This window comes from Microchirus variegatus (genome assembly GCF_963457635.1).
Source record: "Microchirus variegatus genome assembly, chromosome: 6".
Lineage (NCBI taxonomy): Eukaryota > Metazoa > Chordata > Actinopteri > Pleuronectiformes > Soleidae > Microchirus > Microchirus variegatus.
In genome coordinates this window covers 5479507-5493658 of record NC_139807.1, presented here as the reverse complement: position 1 = coordinate 5493658, position 14152 = coordinate 5479507, and positions in this window count along the sequence as shown.

Here is a 14152-nt window from a genome sequence, read left to right as displayed (position 1 = left end):
ACCAGGCTTTTTTTTCCCACAAGACAGAAAAACTGACAGTCACCATAGAAATACATCCACCTCTTGGTCGCCATAGAGATGCTGCAAATTGATTTGCCATCTCAAAACATGTATATTTATCACCCTGCCACCCACACGGACCCATTAATTATCTGAGATCCGCAGCAAATTAAATGCGCTCTTGTCTGGGCAGGTCGACCTAGACGGCCTCTCCACCAGTCATGGGTGGCTCCCACATGTTTGTTGGCTTCTGTACCTATGTTGCCTTGTCTACTATACATCGACATCCTCTGCATAACATACATACAGCACATCTACACCTCTGGGTTCTTCCTACAGACCATACTTACATCCTCCTGATGCCAACCAGGAAATAAGACACTTTTAAATAGCCACTAGGTGGAGGCTCCAGTAGTTGCAAATAGAACTCAGTTTGAATGGAAGTCTAAAGGTCCTGGCATATTGGGCCCAACGCACATCGATTTGCGTCATCAGCACGCTGCCCAGATTTTGGAACCGCATGCAAAGAGCACGCTGCTTGGGGAGCCCTAACAACAGAAGAAGTAGTTGCCAAGGATAGTCATCCGAGCCTCGACCCTGGCGAACCCAGACTCCCCTGCCCGACCTTTCAGCTGCTTGAACCAGACTAGTCTGAGGGGAGCTTTAGCGTCGTTCTTTTCGTCCTTTGGTAGGAACGCGTCCTATTCCCGACGTCCAGATTTGTGCCGCCACCCAACGGTGAAGTCAGTGTGAGTACACCAGGGTCCACGATATGTGGAAGAGCCATAAGGGAAAATTAGCCCACAATCCACTTGATTTAAAACATCCCCCCCTGAGTAGGGATGGTCATTTTGAGCCATACTTGATAGAATTAAATGGGAATTAAGGTCTTGATGTCACGTTCCAGAGGCTATGTGTACAACCTCCCTCTACACTCTTAGAAATACGGGTTCCAAAAGGGTCCTTCTACAAGGGCTGAGGTTCTACCAGGAACCATTTGCTTCTGAAAAACCCTTTCTTCGGGAAAGGGTTCTTGGTAACACTAATGGTTCCAGTAAGAACCATGTTGATCCAGATAACCCTTTAAAACCCCTTTCCTGAATAAAGGGTTTTAAAAGGGTTCTTGGTGGAACCCTCCAAAAGGGATCCAGGTGGAACCTTTATAAAAAAAGTTCTACCTGGAGCCAAAAAGGGTTCTCCTATGAGAACAAGCCGAATAACCTTATATGGTTCTACTTAGCACTTTGATTTCTAGGAGTATACGAAACACATGCAGCCAAGAACCCGATGGCACACGAAAACGGCTTTCACGTACGAATTAACACAGACATTCTCACACCTCATCTGTTATAACTCTGATCTACATTTGCATTACATTCACACTCACTTCTCACTCCTTTTTGCTTCAATCCGATGAGTAGACCAAGAATCAGGGACAGATGACAGGATTTATGCCAGCTCATACCGACTGGGTGGGCTGAGCAAGAATCAGAGAGGCTACACGGTGACACTACAGACAGAAATCCGGTGTACGAGCTGCAGTCGACAACCCACAGCGCCTCGCAATAATGTCGAGGTTGTTCAAGCCTTGTGTTGATGTCAGGATGCATTAAGGTCCATCATGGAGATAAAACTGGTGTGTCATCACAGACAATGGGAGCTGGGTGAGTGTGGAGCAGGCAGATAAGCAGAGTGGATCGGGCTTGTTGTTTGGGGGAGTCCAGGCGCTGGTATTGACAAAACTCTGTGGGCAGAGTGATGTGCAGAATCAGTGTTGAAACAACAGAGACACAGGCACACACAGCTGTGCTGCTGCCTCAGACTGCAACACAAACTCACAGTCAAAGCACAAAAACACCTACTAATGCATTTCACGCTCACATTTGCGTCAATATTTTTAACATTTTTGGGAAATTTTCAGATCGCTTCTCATGCCGTGAATTGGACGAGATCGGTATCACACTGGATGCTTGAGCCAGGAGATGGTGAGTTTATCAAATAGACTGACAGAAGGAAACAGTGAGACCTGATCCGTCGTGATCAAAATCTGCCCACCAGCACTGACTGAAGCTCATTATCGCTCATTTGTGTAAAATGTACAAACGTTATAGCCCCCGTGGCACTGATCAAACAACTGTACAAGTATAAAGTCAGTTTTGACTGCCTGTCTGACAGACTCAAAGGGGACGTGACACCACCGCTGAATTCAGTTAATTCAGAAAAAGTGTCATACCTCTAACACTGGACTGTTTAACTGTGGCAGTGTTTTGATATGGCCTAGTGTACACAGCAAAGTAAGACATTTAACTCAGAAAATAAGCATTTTTCTTTCTTTCCAGCAAAAGTGTCAAATATTTTTCAGGTTCTCTGATTTTTTTTGTGTTCATATATTCAATTTGGGTTGAAAATGTCACCTTGGGTTCGAGGAAATTGTCATTTCAGCATTTTCTGAGCGCTATGAAGACTGCAAAATTATGTATCGCGCAAACCAACTCATTCAAATGCAACGGGCAGAAAGTCAAACAATGAAAATAACCAAGGCTGATGACATGTTATTACAGGCTGATAGAAATGAAGTCTTTATCAATTCGGCTCCTGCGCTTTAAATCAAATACATTCGTACGAGATTGAAAAAGGTCATAAGCCCCATGAGATCCAGCAGTATGTCACCGACCGCGCTACGCAGTGAAGTGATTCAACGTTCCTTCGACAATTAAGAGAATCAAGACGTAAATCATCACACAAAGAATATTATAAGAGCTGGATTGTCTCATCGTGGAGCCACCAGTCAGTCGGTACAGAAAGAGTGGTGGCGGGAGGTAAAATTACGGGCATATTTTAGAAAGTCAAGTGCAAAGGCTTTGTGGGACGCTGATGACAAAACTCAGCTCATTTAGAACCCAAGGAATCAGGTCAATGTCGAGTCGTTCAAAGGATTCAGGCTGACTAACAAGTGAAACTGGCAGTGGAAGGCAGCAGCAGCAGCAGCAGCAGCAGCAGACGGATGCAGAACATGAATATATTTATCAACGACTTATGCAAGCGGAGATGGGCGACAACATTAGAAGGCGATAAACGCAACAGGAAGAAGAAACGGCGGCGGCAAAGTTCCGACGCGCTGTGTATGAAGGTTCTTAAGTAGCTGTGGCCGTAAAGGTTGAGGTGGAAGGTAAACAAGAGAATGACCACAGGAAAGGTCACTGCTTTGTCCTCCATCGGCTGCAAATAAAAAACCCAAAAAACAACTGCTATCCTAATCACGGCTGCCCAAAATAGCCGACACGCCCGCCCAGTGTGAGTGTGTAACCTCTAAAAGGTTTATACCGTTTATACCTTCAGAGGGAAACAAAGAGGTGGAACAAGAAGTCTGGGTTATCTTGTGTTCTTGTTGTGGCTCAGTACGGTATAGGTAGCGTAGGTCAGATTCTAACCCGGGTCGATGTTTTGATCCCCAGCTCCTTCTCGTCTGCATGTTGATGTGTCCTTGGAAGAGACATTTCACACCCAATTACACCCGATGGCTGTCAGTATGCGTGTGAACAGGTGTGACTGATGCGTGACGGCAAATCGTGCCGCATATACCTGCAGATATGAGTAATGGAGAATACAAAAGCACTAAATAAAATAAAAATACTAGTTTAAGTAGTGACTACACAGTATACTGCCACATGAAGCTGCCACGTGAACTTATGAAATAGCAATTCATGAATGGTGTTTGAAGCAGAGGCGATTCTAGAGTCTGTAGGGGCCCTAGGCAAAAAATTCCCAGGGGGCCCTTCCAACCAGTATTCATCACCATTATGTTACAAATAATCTGACACTAACGAAAAAATGTATGACTTCAAAATATATATTTTTTCAAAATGAAAGTATGTGAAAATATAAATGTAAAGAACAATAAAATACTGTAAATAGCTTTTAAAAAAAACTATATAAACTTAGTAAAACAAAATACATAACACTGTAAAGAACCCACATTATAAAACAATATAAATATATAGAACAATAAAATGATTCATCATTCATTTCAATAAAAAACAGCCCTCAGGCTCCGAGTGTCGGGGGGCCCCCTATCGGCTCGGGGCCCCAAGCAGTTGCCTGCCTTGCCTGTTCACAAGCTGCGCCTCTGGTTTGAAGTATACCTTCAAAGTAATGAGTTTAGCTGAAAGTTGCTTAGTACTAAACATAGACCCTCGTATGACCCTTGTAACCAGGTTAGCACAGTGGGTGAAGCAGTGCAGCTTTAATTAAATTAAATTTAAATTAAATTAACATGTGTGATAGGTTGGTTAACCTATTGCTTGACGATGACGGCAGGCTTTTTAGATTTGCTTACATATCAGGATTCTAAAATGGCTCAGCAGGACTCTGGAACACTGCAGCCCACACGTCCGTCCTGTAGGGAGATGTAATTTGTGTCACTACTGTATGTCTAGGGCGTGTGTATGTGTGTGTGTATATATGTGAGTACCTTTTTGTTACCTTTGGTGTCCAAACGCCTTAGGTAAGAACAGATGTCCTCCACGTTCCACATGTGTGGATATGCGTGCAAGGTGGAAATGCTCAATGAGCTTCAACAAACAGGTCACACAGTCCTGTTAATTGAACTGTCAACATGCAAAGACGGGTCAAACCTCCAGTCTACAGAGTTAAATATGAATTAAACCAAAGGGGGATTTTTGTACTATTCTTCCTCTTAACTTTTCACCCATGTATTACTATATCATTCATTTATATCTCAGATTTTTCACTTGATATGTACCTTCTGGATCACTGAGATCAGTGGATGAAGTCCCTCTGGTTATTCCATAATCTCAATATGTGACAAAAGAAGATTGAGCCTTTGCCATCAGACGACCGATAACCCTAATGATCTGAGACAAACGACGTCCCTGTCGTCTTTTAAATCACCTTGGGGGGCTTTTTTTTTTTAATCAAAGTTTTTGGCAGTATTCGATTTTCAAATGCTTTTTATAGATTCTGAAGTCACTGCATATGCCATTCTAATTGTGTGGCAATTAGAATGACATGTTATTTAATGTATCCATTCTAATCCAATCCATTCTATTGTATTTCTGTCTGTTTTTGCATCATAAATAGTTTTTTTTTCTTTCTCTGTGCAATATCATCCTAAATATTTGTAATTGCAACATCATGATGGATTATCAAGTTATAATTTTAATTTTAATTATATTTTTTATATATATATATATTTTTTTTTTTTTTTAAATATAATTTTATAATTTCCGGTGCCCTCCGAACCAGACTAGAAGTTCACTAGCCCCCAGGTCATTTTGAGTTTGAGGCCCCTTGATTTAACCCATGCTGCAGGGAGATACCATCTTGAGAACATATATATTGAGAAATGGATATATCTTGCATTTATATACACACACAAAAAAAAACATTTATACAAAGTATTTTAGTTCTGTTGCGAAATACGGACTCGTATTATTGCAGAAAGAAGCTTTGGCCAGACATCCAAAATCACTCGCCGTAGTTGAATAAACTCCTTCACTTCCTGGATACATTTTCAAAAGTTCATATTTTCAGACGCACAAAGACACAACTCAAACCTCAAATAGGTTTCTGTAGCTCAACAACGCAAACAAAACCTCTTTGATTCAAGGCTGCACACAGATCCTGCAACATCTTCTATATTCATCTTGTGGCGGCAGAGGGAAACAATAGTAAAGAGACTACGACGCTTTGTTTTGCGATTAAACATTTTCCTTTCAGGAGAGCGTGTTCCCGCTTCTTAACTCCAGGTTAATATCAAACAAAACAAAAAAAACGTCAGCTCGAGTGATTCTCACAGCAGAAGGTGGTGGGGATCTTTAACTGTGATCTCTCTCTGCCTCGGCAAACAACCGGAGTGGCCGTGAAACAAAAGGATGAGCACCATTAACCGCCCAACTACCTGTAAGACAATCACACAGATGCCCTCTACTGCTGTGGACGTGTGGACACGGATATATATTTCTGCGGCTGAAAAGAAGAAGTAGGAGCTGCCACTACATGACTCACTGACAGGCGGCACAGTTTGCATTTCTCCTCTTTTCCCCCTAACAAGTCACGGCGACTTTTATCTTTCGTGCCGCGACTCGGCAGATGTCATCGACAATTAATATGTGAAAATGCAGCGTGCTGGAAAACAAGCTGCTAAAATAGAAACAAGGCTTTGTTTACTTCTATAAATAATGCAGTTTATAATGCACATGGGAAATAGATGTTGGGCCATATTTCCCATTATCATAAAGTCACATTGAGTTATGTAATCTAATGAGTAAAGTGATGTTTCTCTCTCTTCACATCTCTCTCTCTCTCTCTCTCTTGCTTGAATGCCGATGTAATTATCCATAGTTATTACAGCAGAGTGAGTGAAGCAAATCAGAAAGAGTCTAAAGCAGTGTGGTGGCATTGGCAGTGCATGCCGTGTGTGCTGAATAAGGGATGAACTGGAACAAAATGACACAACATATTATGATATAATGCATTCATATTCCCTGGCTAAGTAATAATTAACTCCTATGTGGAGACAAATGTATTGATTTGTATTGAAATGTGTCCACAATTGTTGTTATTGTCATTTACAACATTATTGTTCATCATATTTAAAGGTGCATTATGTAATAAATCTAAAGCAACTGGCCATAAAATCCTCCTAATATGTCACAGAGACTCAGGAATAATGTTCATATAACAAACTGAACTCAGCAACAACAACAGTACAGTCAAAATATTTGCATTAAAAAATATATTTTGCACACTGCAAATCATGTTTATGTTTTGAAATCATGATTTGGCATGTGGCGCCACCTACCGCCGTTTACCAATCATTGCAGTCAGTAGCGTCTCAGCTGCCGAGCAACCCACGGGTTGCCAGTTACGTCAGAAAATGAAACCTAAAAGACCTCGGTATTTTGAATTTGAATGTAGTACATATGGCACCTTTAACAACATCAATTGGTTTTGTCAGAATCAAAAATTGCAAACTAAGTGAACTCCCTGTTAAAATACACTTACTGGCCACTTTTCATATTATGTTAATTAAAATGCTTTGCGTCTTCTTCTGCTGCAGCCCCCCATGTGCTTCGAGGCTCGACATGTTGTGCATTCAGAAATGTTTTCCCTGCATAATCTTGGTTATAACAAGTGTTTATTTAAGTTACCGTTTCCAACTTAGCATTTCAAACCCGTCTGGTCAGTCTCCTCTGACCTCTGGCATCAACAAGGATTTATTTATTTAATTTTTTTTGGCTCACAGACCTGCGTCTCACTGCATATTTTCAGACCATTTTCTATAAATGCTAGAGATGGTTATTCATGAAAGTCCCAGAGCATCAGCAGCTACTGTGTGGCTGACAATAGCCCTCTTTTCCAGCGCAGGAATTTTTCTCATTTACCCGGGATTTTGGAAAAAAACCTCAACATATATCCACAATTACCTGGGGAAAAAAAACACTTTCCCTCGAGCCCAAAAAAGTACCTATACTTGCGACAGGGGACTTTTCTCAGATTACCAGGAACTCTAGAAGCTGTGTGCCGATTGGTGGAACACATTTTACAGCTGTTTAAGCCAGTGTGGCTGCAGCTCACTTTTAAACAACACCTTTAAAAGAAGTCAAAGAAAGAAGAACATATTAATTTTGCTATCGAAAAGGGATTAGAACTCTTACTATAGTAGAAATGTCATTATTTAAAGGTCACATAGAGTGGTCCTGTTGCACATAAATGGGGTTTAAGTTATGGAGGTCTACTTACATATATTAACTTGATTTTATGGTCAAAAACCTCCTAGTTGCTGCAAACTAGCTGATAGAAATCCTCTTTTCTGACAGGGTTTTTCTGCTGCGAGATTTCAGAGTGAACTTTCACCCCCAGAAGACAGAGTCTTGTGATTGGCCAGTACTATCCAGCACATCCGTTCTCAGAAGCGCAGCGCCCCCTCTGGAACGGCGGATGCACTGCTCCTCATTATCAAAACATTGTTTTAACAGTGTTTAAAAATAGCTTCGTCCCTTTTATGACTTTAAACCGGAGTCAGACCCAGAGTCAGAAGACACTTTTGCTCGTGAAACACCTCCACAACGGACGTTATTCTTCTTCTGCGGTTCAATGTACGTAACCGGATGTGCCCGGACTACCGCCCGGAGCAGGACGATCGGTTGTTCAGGAGAACCGCTGCTTACGTAACTATTACAGGATTTTTTCTAGTGATCTCGTTGAGCCCCGAGATTACAATAAAACACAACGTTCTCAGCAATGGCTGAACTGTTTGTTTCGAACTGTCAGTCTTCATAAACAAGGTAATGATGCAGATACACACCAAAAAAACCAGCGATAATAGGAACTTCCGGTCTAGTTCCGCTTTAATAATTGCCCTTTCTGTTGTAAATGATGCTTTTCCCACAGTGTGGTGAAACTAAACAGCCTTGGTGGAAGTTTGCACTCTGTGTTTTCTCTATACTTTGGATGTAGTAGGGTTAGGTTGTAGTTGTTTGTTTTTGATTGACAACCTCAGGACGAGCTGATCGGTGATCTTCGACTGTGAAAATACACCAAAGACGGACGAGTAGACAATAATAGCAACGCAAGAAACTGTACTGAAAACAACAAGATAAGAAAGACACAGGAGGATCACGTCAGTGTTTCAACAGAGGTCTTCTGAAGATCTGAAGAGGAGAACGTGGAGCTCTGGTTTATGTATCATGTAGTGGACCCATCCTCAGGACTGCAGTTGTCTCCACTCGTCTTCAGGCATCAGGTGTGATTGCGGAACATAGTTAGGCGATTACCCGAGGGAGAACAACGTGTGTCTGTACTCACAGTGTTCGTCATTGTATCTGTCAGAGTATAGTAGAACATCTGGTTTGCAAGACTTATTGTCTAATAAATCAGACAAAAGCGATGGTATGAAAGATATGGTGATGAAATCTCTGAGATACAATTAGTACAATATAGTATGTTGTACTCTGTATATAATAGAGTACAACAAGCCTAGACCTGTGTTTTTGCTTGTTCTGCATTTGTACCACAGCACTAAATATACTGAACTTTCATTCATGTGAGTGTACGTTGCACTCTATAGCATTCAGGAGTAAACTTGTGAGATGCATTTGCACGTTGTCTGAGTTAGTGTTTCAGGCTTCAAACTTCCGTCCATCCATCCATTATCTACCGCTTTATCCTCAACCAGAGGGTCGCGGGGGGTGCTGTGCCTATCTCAGCTGACATTGGGCAATAGGCGGGGTACACCCTGGACAGTTCGCCAGTCCATCGCAGGGCCACATATAGAGACAAATAACCATTCACTCACACTCTCACACCTACGGTCAATTTAGAGTGGCCAATTCACCTAATCCCCATATCGCCTGTTTTTGGACTGTGGATGGAAGCCGGAGAACCCGGAGAAAACCCACACACACACGGGCAGAACATGCAAACTCCTTGCACAAAGGCCCTTGTTCTGAAGTTGTGCCAAACGGGGCTCGAACCCAGGAACCAGGCTCACTTCTAAGTGCAAAAAAGAAAAACAAAAAAAAAGAATCGTAAAAGGAGATGCTGATGTGTTCATTTGCCACACACAGATCAAATTGAAAACAGCCCTTGCATGCCTTCTCCCTTGTGGTGTGTCACAGTACAGCTCTAAAACGTGGTAAACAACACATTTTGTACTGACACAAATACATATTAAAAAAAAATACTAATACAGCTGTTAACATACTGTATATCGTAGTAATTGTATAATTGTGTCTTTTTAAAAACATTTATTTTCCACAGCACATCGCTCAATACGTGGAACTTCCATGGGTGCTGCAGAAAAACCTAACTCTGAGTGTTCTTTCATTTAGATGCAAATGCACTTGCACTTTAAGTAGATGCACAAAACAAAGTCAAAACAATACCTAATTAGGACAAAACAAGTGAGCAAATGACTGAAGAGTGAGTGGATTAAGCCAAAGAGCTAATAGTTTCTTGTTAGCTGCTGGCAAAGTGGTGAGAGAAAGTGTTAATTACTGTACGCAGGTGAAATCTCACTGTGACGAAAGAAGTGTGTACCTGTGGTTGTAATAGATTTCCCGGCCGTGTAAACAAATCAGGACGCATTGGCCTTTATGTACAAGGAGATTGAGTTTGAGTGAGCGTACGCGGCGTGTGACTGAGCGCGCTCGGTTTTTTCTAACCCAGTTGTGTCTTGGGTGATTTATTCAGCGACAAGTGCAGTCCCTGTGAAGACCGGTCTGTAATGACGTGTCATGTCAGTGAAAGAATTAAGGGTGAGCAACAGAAGAGTGAAAGAGCATGATTTAAAAAAAGAAGGAAGGGGACAAACATTTACCATAGAAATGAATGAATGCTTGCCCCTCCTCCCCCCCCTCCACCTCCCACTTTATCGCCGTGATTAGCACTCCGCTCACTCCTTCTGTCATCTCGCTTTAACATTTACAAATAGAGTCCATTAGAAAAATGAGAGGAAACGTCACTGAGAAACAAGTCACCCTCTAATGCAATCAGACACAGTGAAACTCATTCCCTCCATCCCTTCTCTGACTCTCTCATACACAAAAGCACATAAGTATGAGCGAGGCCCACTTTCAGAGGGACTTTTTCCGTTCTACTTTGGGGAAAAAAAGAATCACACGCAGAGAGAAGTCAAAGTGTTTGTGTGAAGAAATGGCAAAATGTTCTAGAATGACAACCCAAAAAAAATTCTGTCCTTTCTCTCTCTGCTCAGTTACCAGGATCTGGTTTCTCCAAACCACAGATAAATATGAGCTCATGTAAAGTAAAGTAAAGTTATTTATTTACATGTCTACAGACAGTTTTAACAACTAATGCACTTTGAGGATTGGTAAGGGTGACGATGACATGACCTGTTTATAGCATAACATGAATATTCCGCACTATATATTTCAAAATGACTGCCAGAGAAACATTCTGCAAACAAGCAACATTTTGCAAATATGTCACATTTTTTATTTGTATATCATCTTTCACATTTATGGTGGAACAAATCTGAATAAACCTGTGGCAAGTTTTGGCTCAAAAAGCACCTTTGTGGCACCAAAAAGCATGCCTTTGTTGTCATTCTTTTAAAGCTCACATAGAGTGGTCCTGTTGCACATATATGTGAGTTATGGAGGTCTACTTACATACATTAACTTGTTTTTATGGTCAAAAACCTCCTATAGTTGCTGTAAACGAGCCGATAGAAATCCTCTTTTCTGAAGCTGTTCCGCAGCCACGATATTTCAGACTCAACTCTCTCCCCGGCTTCCCAACTGTCTTGTGATTGGCCAGTACTCCGGAAGTGAAATATTCAGCCCACCCGCTCTCAGAAGCGCAGCTCCCCCCTCTGGAAATGGGATGCACTGCTACTCATTATCAAAACATTGTTTTAACAATGTTTAAAAATAGCTTCTTCACGACTCCCCGCCGCAGTCTCTTTTATGACTTTGACCCGGAGTCAGACCCAGAGTCAGAAGACACTGTCGCTCGTCAAACACCTCCACAACGGACGTTATTCTTCTTCTGCGGTTCTATGTACGCAGCCGGATGTGCCCGGACTAGTGCCCGGAGCAGGACGATCTGCTGTTCCGGAGAACCGATGTTTACGCAGATACACACTAAAAAACAGCGTTAATTGGAACTTCCGGTCTAGGACCGGTTTAAAAAAAACCCAAAAAACTTGAATGTTGTTATGGAATCTTGACCAATCCCGTGCCATTTGGTCCAAAACTGGTAGTACCTCATGCCACAGCAACCCCTTCTCCTCCAGGTGGGAATTTTGGGATACTATTGACTTGGAGTATTAAGAAACATTGTATGATTTACCGATAGTCGAACCTCGGATTCAAGAGGAACAATGCGGTTTTCGTCCTGGCCGTGGAACACTGGACCAGCTCTATACCCTTCGCAGAGTGCTCGAGGGTTCATGGGAGTTTGCTCAACCAGTCCACATGTGTTTTGTGGACTTGGAGAAGGCTTTCGACCGTGTCCCTCGTGGCATTCTGTGGGGGGTGCTCCGGGAGTATGGGGTCAGGGGCCCTTTGTTAAGGGCCGTGCGGTCCCTGTACGACCGGAGCAGGAGCTTGGTTCGCATTGCCGGCAGTAAGTCAGACTTGTTCCCAGTGCATGTTGGACTCCGGCAGGGCTGCCCATTGTCACTGGTTCTGTTCATTATTTTTATGGACAGAATTTCTAGGTGCAGCCGGGGGCCGGAAGGGGTCTGGTTCGGGAGCAGCTGGATTCCATCTCTGTTCTTTGCAGATGATGTGGTCTTGATGGCTCCTACAAACCAGGAACTCCAGAGTGCGCTGGGGCGGTTTGCAGCCTAGTGTGAAGCGGCTGGGATGAGAATCAGCACCTCTAAGTCCGAGGCCATGGTTCTCGACCGGAAAAAGGTGGGTTGCTCCCTCCGGGTCAGTGGAGAGATTCTGCCTCAGGTGGAGGAGTTTAAGTATCTTGGGGTCTTGTTCACGAGTGAGGGAAGGATGGAGCGTGAGATTGACAGGTGGATCGGTGCAGTGGCCGCAGTAATGCTGTCGTTGTATCGGTCCGTTGTGGTGAAGAAGGAGCTGAGCCGAAAGGCAAAGCTCTCGATTTACCGGTCAATCTATGTTCCTACTCTCACCTATGGTCATGAGCTTTGGGTTATGACCGAAAGAACAAGATCCCGGATACAAGCGGCTGAAATGAGTTTTCTCCGCAGGGTGGCAGAGCGCTCCCTTAGAGATAGGGTGAGGAGCTCTGTCACCCGGGAGGAGCTCGGAGTAGAGCCGCTGCTCCTCCACATCGAGAGGAGCCAGCTGAGGTGGCTCGGGCATCTGAATCGGATGCCCCCTGGACGCCTCCCTCGGGAGGTGTTCCGGGCATGTCCCACCGGGAGGAGACCCAGAGGAAGACCCAGGACACGCTGGAGTGACTACGTCACCCGGCTGGCCTGGGAACGCCTTGGGGTCCCCCCGGAAGAGCTGGAGGAAGTGTCCTGCGAGAGGGAGGTCTGGGCGTCCCTTCTCAGACTGCTGCCCCCGCGACCCGGCCCCGGATAAGCGGAAGAAGATGGATGGATGGATGGATGTATGATTTACAGTTTTCCTGGAAGACCAGGCATGCATGGAAAATCACTAGTAAATGTAATAATCGCAAATCAAATATAAAGCGGGAAAAAAACCCTCATATGTAAATGCTTTTGAATTGAGACATGCTCCGATGGCACAGTGACACACACACAATGAATGAAGTAGTTTCTCTTTCATGATTAAAGGAGGTGATAAAAATAACTACATGACACAAACGCAGATACAGAGAATCGAGCAGCACAACAGCGATAATCCTGCATGAATGCACATGCACAGCGAATAGATGTTTGGATAGCTTCGTATGTATGTAATCTGCAATTCATTGTAAACGCTGACCCATCCCTATCCCATTGCATGAGTGGAGTCACGGTTCTGTAATAAGTGGTAATATCAGTCATGTACATTATGTTAAACTGCTTGCTGGCTGTCTTTGCGCTTGTTAAATGAAACAACCCCACATTCAGAGCAGAGAAGGGTTTGGTAAACAAGCGCTATCCTTATGCTAACAGCCGCCTTTGCATATCTGCTATAAATGTTCACTACTCCGTAGAGGATATGATTTTCACGCTGCCTTCATTTGTTTCTTTGCCGTATCTTCATATTTCTGCTGCACCAATGAGCCACGTTCAAAAGAGGAGCTGGTTTTGGATAATAGCGGAATATTCTGCTGCATTAACTACATGATGAAACAAGTCAGGTGTGATGTGAACAAGCGTGGACCTCATTGTGTCGACGACGATGTAGAGCCAGCAAGATAACTGTGACACTGAGGGAAGACCTTTTAATTACTAACAGTAGCGTAGTTGCCTTGACTGGTCTTCATCAAAGTCTGTATGCAAATATTTGTATATAAAGGTCACATAGAGTGGTCCTGTTGCACATAAATGTTAGTTATGGAGGTCTACTTACATATATTAACTTGTTTTTATGGTCAAAAACCTCCTAGTTGCTGTAAACTAGCCGATAGAAATCCTCTTTTCTGACAGTGTTTTTCAGCCGCGATGTTTCAGCTCAACTCAACTTTATTTATAGAGCGCTTTAGGCAGCAAAAGCTGGTACAAAGTGCT